The 13262-nt window shown below is 46.4% G+C and overlaps 1 pseudogene; it reads right to left on the reverse strand.

Moving 5' to 3' along the window:
* Window positions 1-2882: 2882 nt before the first annotated feature.
* Window positions 2883-4253, reverse strand: LOC147648142 (GPI-N-acetylgalactosamine transferase PGAP4-like; annotated as a pseudogene).
* Window positions 4254-13262: the final 9009 nt, after the last annotated feature.

Consider the following 13262-nt stretch of genomic DNA (forward strand, 5'->3'; position numbering starts at 1 on the left):
AACTCTCATGCTGGCAAGTTCAAGCCCTGAGCCCTCTGCACATTGTTTGGTCTCACAGTTAAATTCTGTCACTTCTTGTGCCACGAAAATTGTCTTCTAGTTTAGAAGGCATGCCTCAAATTCATGTTCTTAATTTTCAGCTATGAGGCTCAGTGAAATTATTGACCTCTCCTGGAGTTTTGAAATGTCAAATTAAATACTACTGGACAAACAGGAAAATAACTCTGAGACAAACTGATAAATCATTTCCCCATATAAAAACATTTACTAACTGGATACAGCTTCTTTCTTGCTTGCTTTCTTGCTTGCTTTCTTGCTTTCCCCTCTTCCTTTTTCCATTGCCTGTTCCATTTCTTGCTGTGACATTTTCCAAGGCAAGAATGAGTATGAATGGAAAGAACAGAGTGTTGTCCTGGATTTATACAGTATAAAGATATAAAAGAGAAGAGCAAGCCCACTGCACTGGAACATTCACAGCTAAAGATACAGAAACCAGGTGTATATGCAGGCACTCGGTGGAGTAAATACACAGTGACACTCAAATCCTGACACCCAAACCCCACGGCAGTGAAGCCAGAGGAGAGATTTGCCCACCTGCCACTGTGTGACTACCCTGGCATCTCCAGGGCTTTCAGCAGCTGGGAACAAAATGTGGTTTTGCCTGTGCCATTTTTCTGCTGTGCTCTGCCAGGAGGCCTAAAGGCCTTGCCTTTGGAATGGCATGGAACCCACAAGCAGTTTTTACTCACTCTAATTTCCAAAGGTGCTCTAGAAGTATCCAGCTGATTACTGGAGTGTGGAGGCCCAGGGGTCTGCCACCAGGGTGGTCCTACCTCAGCCCTGGAGGGGCAGAGACAAAAGGGGAGAGATGCCCCTCTAGAATACAGTAAGAAAAGGCCTCCCTTCCATGGGTCCTTTGCAACCACATGCTGGTGCCTTTTGGGTTCTGGTGTTCTGATAGTGTGTGGGGATTGATGTCACCCTTGTTCAGCCCATTTACCATTAATGTATGTACCCTTCCTAGAATGTTCTTCCTTCCCTTAATCCCCACTGGCTCTGTTTTGCTGCATTGTTCCACCCGTTATCGCCTTGGTTCTCTTGGTCTTTCGGCACTTCCCTGCACCCCTTTCCCTTGTCCCTGTTGGACCTTGACCTTCAGATCTGTCCCTTTTGCCCCTCATTTAACCCTGTGCCCTTAGCCCATTCCTTGGTTCTCGTCCCTATTTGAGGCTGTGCTCTTCAATAAACCAGTTGTCAGATTGCTAAATGAGAACTCATCCCTTTGTCTTAAATCGTCAGCATTTTCTACAGTGTGCTCTGAGCTCAGAGATGCAGGTCACTCTCTGGGATCTTGTTGCGCCATGTACCGTAACACTGGAGAGCAAAGCACTGCTGTGATGCTGTTTCTCAGCTCACTGCACTGTGCCTTTGTTCTGGGTAACTGATACCCACTGTGCTGAGGGTTACCATTTTCTTTGGTTTCATCTCTCAGGAGTTTTAGGTATTTCTCACCTAGAACCAAACTTGTTAAGATAATAAGGCATAAATCACCTGGAAGAGAGCTGGGAGAAGAAAATTCAAAGCAAAGCCCTTCGATTACCAAAAAGGAAAACCCAAACAACTCCCACTGATTAAACTCAACAAAAAATACTTATTTGGTTCATTCCAAAGGGAGGAATATGGTTTTAAAAATAGTTCAACCAAATGCCACCTCAAAGTGAATTTGATTCAAAGCTCACTAAAGCCAAACTGGGCCTTTCATCAGATATACCAAATTTTTACCTGTTTTCATTCAGTATGAGGTCTCTTGTCATCTGCAAGGTTTTATATTTAACTGTGCCCACAGCCCTGGTATAAAGTACCTATCCCAGATACCTAACAACCAGGACACACAATCACTGTCAGAGTGGCCCTTTGATGTGCTGTGCTATTGTTGCTTGCTCTTGTGAACAGCCAGCCGCCTTTGTTTCTCACAGGTATTTTGCTTTCATCCAGGAGAAGTGAATGAACCACTGCAGCTGAGCTGTGAATTACAGCCCCAGAATGAAGAAGGGTTCTACACAACAAGAGCACCTGACCTAATCTTCCTTTGTCTCTGTGCTGAGGGAAAGTCAAGGTAAATTCATGTTGAATGTGTAAATTCACTCAGTGGCTGATAAGACCTTTTTTAATGGAGCCAGTACAATGAGTGATGATCCCCACCAACATAGCAATCATTGTGTACAATGTGTGTCATGAAAATGTGTATTTCTGACCCATCTGTGTGACACCAGTGGCTGCGATTCTGTTTGCCTATCCCTGCTCTCAGAGGTGACCTTTAACAAGCAGCAGAGGTTTTGTTTTTAAGAGCCTCTGGTGGAAGCAAAAGAAGTGGGAATGGTGGAGGTCTAGACAGTGAGACAGCAACCAAAAGGACTTCATAAATTTGAAGAATCTAGGCAGAATTTGTGGAGGAACTGTTTGCAGTAACTTTCCCTGCAAACCACTTCTGCTTTTGAAGGGTCTGCTCAAAACCACAGTTTTGGAAGAGACAGGTCATAGATCAGACCTTAGTAAGGACAAGGAAATGAGGCCTTCCCCTCCTCATTAGCTTGAATTTGAAACATTCACTTTGTCCAACATTTCTGCTGCCCTAAGGCACTGTAACCACTGTTCAGGAGAGTAAGCAGGAAAGCTGTGCATGTTGATGTGAGAGCTTTTCTTTGGAAATGGCTAAGAAGATTGGGCTGGAATCCTCCACTCCTCTCCCAGGTGGTGCATGGTGATTAGTTCAAAGTTCATACTAAACAGGGTCTGAATGTACATAGGCTGATTTTTTAAGAAAACTTGTCATTTTAGAAAGAGTTATTCTCTGTCCACATGGAGACACAAGATGCCCAGTGCAAGCAGCACAGAATGCAAGTCTGCACACTGTTCCTCAGCCCATGGCAAGTGTCCTGGGTGTTTTTTGTGTGGCAAGGCAGGAGCAGCTCACAGCAGTTTTGGGTTGCTGTTCAGTCGGAGGCTGGAGTACATCCCCACGTGCCGCACCAGGTTGGGCTCCACCACAAAGGCGTTCTCGCCCTTGCCCCGCAGCAGCGAGTAGAGGGCAGTGTCCTTGGCGAAGCCCTGGCGGCAGCGCAGCCCCTGCAGGTATTCTGAGGCCCGGCGGGCAGAGGCAGCAGGAAGAGCATGGCGGGCGTGCAGCACTCACTGGCTGGCACCACGTTGTAGAGTGCGGGGTGCAGACGGCGCAGCTCCAGCCCATAGTGCCGCCCCACCAGCTCTGACAGGGCCATGCTGTACAGGCCGAAGAACACCACCAGGCACCAGCTGGGGCCCGCTCGCTCTGCGGCCCAGCAGTATGCAAAGGTCAGCACCGGCCCCAGAAACATGCCCAGGCCCAGCCACTCCAGAATCCTCATGGGCTCAGGGTTGAAGTAGTGCTGGAGCCTCTCAGGATGGTACGGCTTGAAGTAGAGAGCGTCTCTGAGGTAGGGCTTGGAGAATCAGGCCGAGGAAAGGTGCTGCAAGACAGAAAATATCTCCTTCTCTGGCACAGCATCACCTTCCATGAGGAGGATGTACTCTGGGTTGTACACCAAGAGTGACTATTCAAGGCGGAAGAGGTAGTCCTGCTTCTCCTTCTCAAACTGGTTGAGGCTGGGGTCAGGATTCTCTCCAGTTCTGTCAGGACTGACCATAGGAAAGAGGCTGCTCAGCAGCCTGACATCCTGATGGATGCTGGGGTCTGACTCCACATTACAGAGGAGCATGCGGTGGCTCTGGCAACGCACCCCACATTTCTGGAGGAGGCGGTGGAAGTGGGAGGCCACTTGCAAGACGTAGTGGAAATCATTCCGCCTCTGCACGGTGGTAATGGTGACCAGCAGCAAGGGCTGGAAGGCTTCACTGCCAGACACCTCAGAGGCATTTGGCATCTGCATCTTCTCAAAATAATGGAGGGCATCCTGGCCCTCCTGCTGGTTCTGCTCCAGGAACTCCTGGCTCATGGGGTTCAGGTGCCAGCGCCGCAGGTAGAAGTAAGAGTGGAGGAGCCGGTGCCATATCAAAGGTGCCACCACAGCAAAAGTCACCAGAGTCAGGGTGAGGAGATGGATGAAAGGGCTGGACCAATGGCACCACTTCCCACAGAGCTGCCATGCTCGGTTCAACATAACTGCTGCAGAAGGAGGGCACTCCTGCACTGCTCATGGCCTCAATCCTTCACTTCAATGCCTCCCTCTCTCTGGACTGCAGGATACCACTGGGGCCATTGCTGCCAAACCTGCACAGGTTTTGCAAGCCTAGAAAGGAAGAAAAAAGGATGGTTACTGAAATAGGAACTGACAGAGAAAACTGAAATCAAGGGACTAGTCTCTGAGTAAGCTAACATACAAGGCCTCTGTGCAATCCCTTGAGGTGGAGGTATCACAGAATAGTCCTGAGAGGTTGAAGACAGATGAGCCAAACTTAGCTTCCAGTGCAAAGGACCCCTGAGGCCTTTTTAGCACACAGGAGCTCCGATCTAACCCAGCTCAAAAGGACTTTGTGTGTTTGTTACTGTGCTTCAAACATACAACAACAGGCAAGGTGGATGTAGGATGTGTGGAAATCCCGTTCTGTTAAAGGTACAGAACTTAGGTACCCCTGTATGGTGACACTGACATAGTAATGTTTAGATCACAGCCACGAAGCAAAGCCAGATCTCTTGTATCCTAGTCTAGCATGTACTGGAGAGACAAACTTTTACCTTTTTGGAGGCACATACTTCCCTCCTACTGCTCACACACTTCCAAATGTGTGTTTTTTCACTCTCCTCCCCACAGTGTGAAGCCATTTAACAAAGACACCAATTTATTCACTGAGGGCTTGTGTATGCTAAGGGTAATGTGTGTGTCTATCTGTTTCTCCTCCTCACTAGACCCTGTGAAACACATGGGCAACGCATTATGGACATGTTGTAATTGAGCCATTGACTCATGTTTCGTATTTAAAAGTATGCAATTTATAATACACGCCTTCAATTTTAAACAGACATATTCACATATATTTTTTTTTGTATACACATTCACTTTAAGCAAACATCCACCTTCACAAAAGTTAGATTTTGCCCTAACTGCTTCTCTTGCTGCCCTGAACACCTCACAGCCTAACAGGGCAGTTAGGCTGGTCAAATGAATTCTCTTATGCCAATAGTCTCACTTTTAATCTGTAATTTCATTCTCCCTTTAATTTCCTATTCCCTCTCCCTAAGAACTGAGTTACTCATGTTCCCCTCACTGAGGTGACTGAATGTGCACTGGGTGTTCAGTGCAGAGTTTCTGCCTATTTTTAACCTTCTAGCTTCAGCAAGTTCTGATCATCAAATGGTGGTTCCAGACCAAAATGATATTGTTTTGTCCTTTTCTGCACCATCACCTGAAGCAGCCTTCAGTGAAATACCCTCTGAGTGTGGAGGCTCCAGAGCCAAGGGCAGTAATGGTGTGGAAGAAGGCCTCTAATGTATGAAGTCAAAGCATAGAGAGAAGATTTTCCCCCATATAAGAACACAAGGAAAAAATCTTTTCTGATAGTTCTTTGTATCACCAGGTCACTGTACCACAGTTATACCCAGTTGGCCTGCAGGCTGTCCCTCCCCTTTTTTACCTTCTATGTCCTTCCCCTAGAAAGTTCTCCTTTCCCTGTTCCCCCGTTGGCCCCAGTTTCCTGCAATCCTCCACCCCTGTAATCCCATTGGTTCTCCCTGACCCTGCCCATGCACCACTTTACCCTGTTCCTATTGGACCCTGACCCTTGGATCCACCCCCTCAAACCCATATATATCCCTGGACCCTCCATTGTTCCATGTCATTGTTCCTGGACCCCCGTCGGTGTGTGGCTGCAGTGAACCTGCCCCCCTGGAACTCAACACAAAGATCCTTCCTGGCTCTCTGCTGTGGTGTGTTTGTGAGTGATGGTGTGTGTGAGTGTGTGATTGCGGCCTGCCCAGACACCTTCCCACCTGGAGGCCCTTTGGGGAAGGTAGAGTCACCTTACCATCACCACCCAACGTTACAGCTGGGTGAATGGAAGAAATCATGGCTCTTCTCCAACGTCTCAGAAAAATGGGTCTTGCACAATAAATTAATTGGAGGACATGGAGCAAGGTGTGGGAACAACAGTTTCCCAATAAAAAAATTTCTCAATTTCCACAATAAAAAAATCCCTTATTTGACCAACAGTGGTCAAATAAGAGATTTTCAGGCTTCAGGCACTAGCCTGTGTGAAAGTCAAGTACACAACTTCCTCCCTCTGGCACGGGAAATCATGAGGAGTCCAAGCAATCCTTGGAAGGTGAAAAACCATTAGTAGGTGGTGTTTTTCTAACTTGTTATTTACTTGCAAATAATGGTCAAGGGATGTTGTTCTAAATGACCAATCATATTAATTGTACCAAAGTGCTGTGTAAAAGGAGTGTGTTTCTAATAAACCTTTGCTATATGCCTTCTGCTGAAGGCTCAGAGTCTCGCATCATTATTTTGCCATCCCAAATTGGGATAGCAAAGTCTGGCTCTGGGGATACTTCAGAACTGCCTTCTTTTACAGAGGTCACAGATTTGCTGTTTTTACCATTAGGAGAACCTTTTGCACTTCCCATATGAGAATGTGACAACCATCTATGAAAGGCCTTAACAAGATTAATGCAAAATATATAAGAATTACTGCAAATATTTGTTAGAGAACAGGCAGCTCATGCTGTGAGATCTCAAACCATCCTTAGACAGACTGTGGCATCAGTGCTCTCTTAAGGCTCAAGACAAGATTTAGTGTAATTAAATTGAGAACAGATTTAAATGCTGATGCACGAGAATCTGAAGTTTCTCCCTATATAGCTTTGTTTTCCTGTCTAGTTACATAATACTGTTGCACAAATGCTGCATTGAATTGCGTGAGTGAACCTTGTAAAGGTCTTAAGGATGATGGATGCATTTCAGCTGCTAGATCCAAATCCTGAGGATTCAGGATGTGAAGACCTGAAATCTACCAGCACAAAGATCTAAATTTGAATGCATTTATTCATCCAAAATCCTGGGCCTTCCAGCTATCCTGTCACAAGCATTAAGAGAACACAAACATGCAGAACCATATTGTACAGCTCACACTATTGAGCCTTGTCTTTATTCAAGCATCACTGTGGGCACTGTCTCTGAGCCAGCCTCCAAACTTTAAAGTGAGGACCAGAGTGGGAAAAGGAAAACTGCAAGGTAGTTCAGTTCTATAAATAAAGTTTACTTTCCATCTTCCAGCTATGCTGAAGCTCTGAGCTACAAAACCTATGAGCTGGCAATGAGATCTTGGGATATATATACTGAAGCACAAGTAGTAACTCTTTGAGCATTTCCTCATTGATAATTCTTGGAGCAACCTGGTCTAGTGAGTAGTATCAGGCAGCGGGGCTGGGACTAGCTGTTTTTTAAGGTCCCTTGCAATTCAAACCATCCTATGATTCTATGATGATAATGCTCACCCCAGGAAAAGACCTCCTTCCCTGACACCATCTTCTACTGAAGAGGGAAAAGTGGTTGTCCTGTCCTCCCCAGTGGCCAGCAGAAGATGAGATGAATCAAGCAAGTTCTACTTGACATCTTGCTCTTCTGCAACCCGTGTTGTTCAAGGCTCATGTCCCAGGTCCCTGCAGGTGGACTCACACTGAGTCCAAAGCCTGAGAGTGCTGGGAAAGTGGTGTGGGGACTCCACCTGCTGGTGTCCCAGCTCCCAGCTCGGGGCACAGATGATGAAGTGGTACAGGTGAGCACCACCCTCTCTGGAGGTACCTCCTGGCTCCAGCTTCCCCTGGAAAAGCATGCAGGGCTGGAAGCTACCCATGCAGGTCACTGTGTCATAATTCCAAGTGTTATCATTTAACCTTGGCTTCACTTCACCAGTAACAGAATGCAAGATCTTAGAGCTCTTATTCTGGCTCTGCAACTCAGAGAGCCCCAACAAAACAGCAATCACACACAGAGACTACTGCTACTCTTCACATCTTCCTTTGCTCCCTGAGCTGTTCACACTCACGCTGACAGTCACTCTGTCACACTGTCTGCTGAGAAAAAGGCTGTTTTCACTGGGCAGTGAAATAACCACAGAGGCTAAAAATGGTCAGGAGTGTAGTAAAGCTCAAATACTGCAATTAATGTGAAAAACAAGCTGAAGAATTTAGAAGAGAAGGAAGAGACTGACCTCCTTCCCTCCTTTTGTCTGTAACACTGGGAACCTGAGAGCTCAAAATATGGATTTAAAAATTCTTACTTCTGCAGAGTTGAAGCTTGCTCTGCAGGATTTGAATCCAGAGTTTCTGCTAAGGCTGTTTTCTAGCCATTAGGATGGTTCAGATTTCAGAGGAGACACTGTTTTTTTCATTTTTTCCCTTTTTAGGGGGAAAAATACCTTGTTTGTTTTTCAAGCAAGTGGCATTACAGACAGAAAAAAAAAAGTCTGAAGAGAAAAGCAAGAATCAGATTTGGATTTTATAACGCCTTAAAAAAAACCACTTTATTAAACCTGAAAAATAACTACTTTGCAGCCATATAAAGACTTGCAGTGGAGGCCAGGTTTACATGTTCTTTGTAGAACTGAGCCATTGCTTAAAGACAACTAGAAGGTGATGTAAAACTGTAGATTTGGCTTGTTTCTTTTCTTAGGTTTTCATGATGAAGATTCCTTCCACAAACACTTAATTCCAAACGTGTATCATATCTTCATTAGTCCCCTAATTACTTGGCTGAATTACACTGTTCAGGAAAAATCATCTCTTTGCACACTGAGGAGAGTAGAAAAATAAGTAATGTACTCTTTGGGGTGCAGAGCACTGTCTGCTGTGCTTGTGCTTTAAAAGAAAAAGCCGATTTTCTGTCTGCTTTCAACTCCTCTCCACAGAGAGGTGCTCCTGTAAAAAAGCTTCCTATATGTTTCAAAGCTGCAAATTTTAAGTTCCTGGACAGCTGATATAAGAGAGGAGCATCTGCCTTCTACTTCCTGCACCATGAGACAAGGACACAACTATTCCTGTACAATTACAATATTAAATTACTCCTTTTGGCTTATCTACACTTCTTCTCAGTGTCACTGGGAAAAGCCAGTTCTTTCCTAACATAAAAACAGCTGGATGAAGTCATGTGGTCAGAGCCATAGAGTCATTTCTCTACAAAGGGATGAAAGAAGGAGACAAAGGCAGGCTCTTGGAAAATGTTATGGAAATGTCAGGGGCTGTCACAGTCCCACCTGGCCCATAGCAGTGGTGGGAGAAATGGTGCTCACACGAGTGGTACCTTTCACTTGTGTGTTGACCCTATAGCAGCACCCAACCTGAAACTTTTGTGTGAAAACTTTTCTGTGCCCCAGCCCAGCACCATGCAGGTGAGCTGCCAGCTCAGGACCAGTTCCTCTGCTAATGAACCCTCTCTGGCACAGACAGGGCCTTTGTGGTGCTGTGACAAACATCCTGCTTGAATCTGAGAAAGCCAATGGAGACTTCCCATGGAGCCATAAGGATCTCCTGTAACATACAAGCATGCTGACAGGGATTGTACAGATATTTTCAAATTCTGAAACAGGAGGTCCCTGCCATGCCTTGATCCCTGTTACTGGGCCAGATGTCCAGCTTTTCTCATCTGCAACTCCTCTTGTCTCCTGATAGCTTTTAATAGGTCAGGTGCCAGATATTTCTGCAATGTGGCAAGTCCCCGTTGACAACAGCAGTGTCCAGTAGAAGCCAAGCATCCACAGATCTGATCATTGCACTTCCATGTCAAACCGGGAGTTGGGCTTCCTAGAAAATACACTCCAGGAAGAGCTGTGCTGCTAAAAATACTCAGAGGAACCTTAATGGTAAGAGACCAGTAGTTGTCCTTTGATCACATTTTACTGGCAAGTACCAAATACATCTCTCACCTCCTCAACCACTGCTGAAAGCAACTGTTCTTACATTGTCTGTAGATTATGAGTGTAATAATCTATCATCTTATCAAATCTTATCAGATAAACCAGGCAAAGATTAGATCTGCTGCATTTAATCTCTCAGCTCCCTTAGAATTTTTGTTTCTTATGGTCTGTGTACTGAAGGTGTAGCACTGTCACAGTTTACAGATTAATGAAAGCTTGAAGTGTAAGAGTAGTGGCTAGAGAGGGGCAGAAGATTTTGGCCTTTTGCAAAAGTTATGTGGTACACGAGATAGAAACTGAAGACACTGCTGTCTGTTTTGATGTCATTTTGATGCCATTCCTCAGAGCCTGTCAGTGAACATACAGACCTCTCCTGTCCAAGGAAATGGAATTTAAGCACTATTGGAACAGTAAAAATGCACAAATATGCAGGGTGTTACCATTTCTAGTTACGTAATACCAGAAACTGCAGAATTAAAACTTGAATGTAAATTTTCTCATAGGCTGGCTTGCTATTCTCATTGGACTGGAGTTAACTTTTACAGGTTGTTCATAAATCCCTAGAAATTCCTGATGCACAGTTTGAAAGCTACTGAACTAAGAAAGGAGGAACACAGATGTAGCAGCTGAATGACACTTTCCCCATTTGTTTGAACTAAGAGGATAGGACTATGCCACCAGTGAAAGAGGCTGTGAACTCAATATATAGTTATTACCATTATGTCCCCAACTTCTGTATTGTTTCTTATGTATATTAATTTTACTCTGTCACATAAACCTGAATGGAGGTCATTTCACCTGGCTGCCTCCCTGCAGGGCAATCCCATGGGAAAGCAATGCTCCCTCTGTTGCTGCCAAGCAGTCAGGTAGATCAGATAAAGTGGGAGTGGAGAGTAGCCTGAGAAGAGCTCTATAAGGTAACACAGACACTTAAGGCAGTGACTTTGGAGGAGCTAGTTGTGATTTTGGTAGGTGTGACAAGTGGGTGAGATGCCCCAAGAGAACCAGGGCTTGTGATCACAAGGTTGCTCCTATCTGTCTATAGAGCAACTCATCCACTCAGTCATCCTGGTGGGGTGGCCTGTAGCAAATTTCACAATAAAGTCACCTGTCCCTGTCCTCCCTTAATCCTGATTCACCATCTCTTGGACAGCTTCTCATCCATCCCTGGGCAGAGCTCCATTCACTCCAACTGGTCACTGACATAGAGAGTGACCCCTCCTCATCTCCTCCACTTGCTGAAGATTCTGTATCCTTCCATTCCACCACTCCAGTCCCAGAAGCCACCCCAGCACCTTGCCATGATGCCAAGGAGCTGGCAGTCCTGCAGGTGTGCCAGTGAGTCCAGCTGCCTGTGTTCATTCCCCATGCCTTTGCACAGAGGCAGGTAAGTTGGACTCTGATAAAGGCAAAGAAGTGGCTGGAGTGGCTGGAATTCCTTTGTGCTGCCATTCAGGTGCCCTCCTGCTGATCTGCAATTCCTCCCCATGTTCTGGGCATCTCTTACTAGACCTGGCTTTAAACTGAGAGGCTTGAAGTTTCCCTCCCACAGCAGCTTTAAATTAAGGCCCTCACCAACTTGGCAAGCCCATCACTGAAATTCCCCCTGTGTCAGAAGGACCCCAACAGTCCCAAGAGGTTTCTCCAAGTACATCCCATGGTCCAAGCTGGACCCCTGGCCTGTGGCACCACCCCTGTGACCATTTGTTCATTTGCCAACCACATGTCAAACCCCCTTCCCTTTGACTTTTGGAGAAAAAGCTACCTGTGAAGATGATGAAGGGATTGGAGCATCTCTCCTATGAGGAAAGGCTGAGGGGGCTGGGGCTGCACAGCTTTGATAAGAGATGGCTGCGAGGGGACCTGATCCATGTCTGTCAGTGTCTGCGGGAAGGGGGATGGACACTTGTGGGGCCCAGCAGTGGGACAAGATGAACAGGCAAGAACTGATGTCTGGGAAGCTCCACCTGAATATGAGGAAGAATTTCCCTGTGCAGTGACTGAGCACTGAAGAGACTGCCCAGAGAGGCTGTGGAGTCTCCATCACTGGAGATATTCCAGGACCTGGAAACAATCCTGTGCAATGGGCCTTGGAATGACCCTGCTGGAGCAGGAAGCAGGACCAGATGACCCACTGTGGTCCCTTCCAAGCTTGCCCCATTCTATGACTGTGCCAGGCCTGTCTTCCCAGGAATTCAGGTGTCTAGGCCATGTTTTACAGGAGCTAAAGGTACCAGCCTGAGCCAGGATTAGACAAAACTGGAGCTGCTACAGCTGTACCCCTGCTACAGCTGCACCCCTGCACCTACACCAAAGACCTGTTAGCTACCTCAGTGTCTTGATTTGGAAGATAGGTGTCTGCTAGGGAGGGCAGGAGCCTCCCTTGGAATGAAAATATAGACCCCCTCCCTCCAAATGACAATAATTTTTAAATCAAGAGGCTCTCAGGCAGAGATCTGGGGGTAGGAATAACAATTATTTACTAGTATGTATTACAAGGCAAACAAATGACAATAACTACAGCATTAACAACAAAACAGAACCAGGGACCCCATGACAGCCTTCTCAGCTGAGACAGGAAAGGCTTTGCTTCACAAACCCCCTTGGGCAGTCAGTCCCGGTGCTCCTGCAGGGCTCTGAGGAACACCCAGCTGCAAGAGCAGGAACGAGCAGAGATGCCGGGCTGGTGGCTGAGGTGTATCAGCAGCTCTGCAGTGGTGCCTGGCACTGCTGCACATCCCAGCAGGACAGGGGGTGTGAGGCCACCAACAGAGAAGGAAGAAGAGAAAGCAGCAGCTCCATCTGGGTGATAGCAAATTCCCTTCTCCCAGACACAACAGCACCCAGTGAGAGTTCTGTTCTGCAGCTGAAGAAACCAGCCCCCAGCTGCCCCCATCCTCCTTTTTCCCTGTCCCTCTTCCCCCTTGGGCACAGCTGAACTCTGTGTTTCTCAAGCACCCACGAAGTACCAGCAATCAGGTTTCCCCACCACTGATGGGCAAAAATTCCATAGGTCAGGCAGAACAAAAGGAAGGACACCTAACCCCCAACATTATCCACCCCAAATTTTTTCCTGTACCAAATTTTACATGAAATTTTAAACCTTTAAATTATATACAAACACCCACTACCTTAATCATATACATATGTACATGCAGATACAGACACAAGCACAGTGTCATGGGTAGTTCACCCTAAAACCAGGTCCCCTTGAGGTATGCACTGGGTCTCTCCATCTTTTTGCATCACCCACCAAGTGCAACCCCGTCCCTGAGCAAAGATGACCCCATGGATGGGATTGTCTTTGCTGGAGGCAGAATTAACCCAAACAGTTTTTCCCAGCATACCCCTCATAT

Source organism: Cyanistes caeruleus, chromosome Z (genome assembly GCF_971803275.1).
Source record: "Cyanistes caeruleus chromosome Z, bCyaCae1.hap1.1, whole genome shotgun sequence".
NCBI classification, from domain to species: domain Eukaryota; kingdom Metazoa; phylum Chordata; class Aves; order Passeriformes; family Paridae; genus Cyanistes; species Cyanistes caeruleus.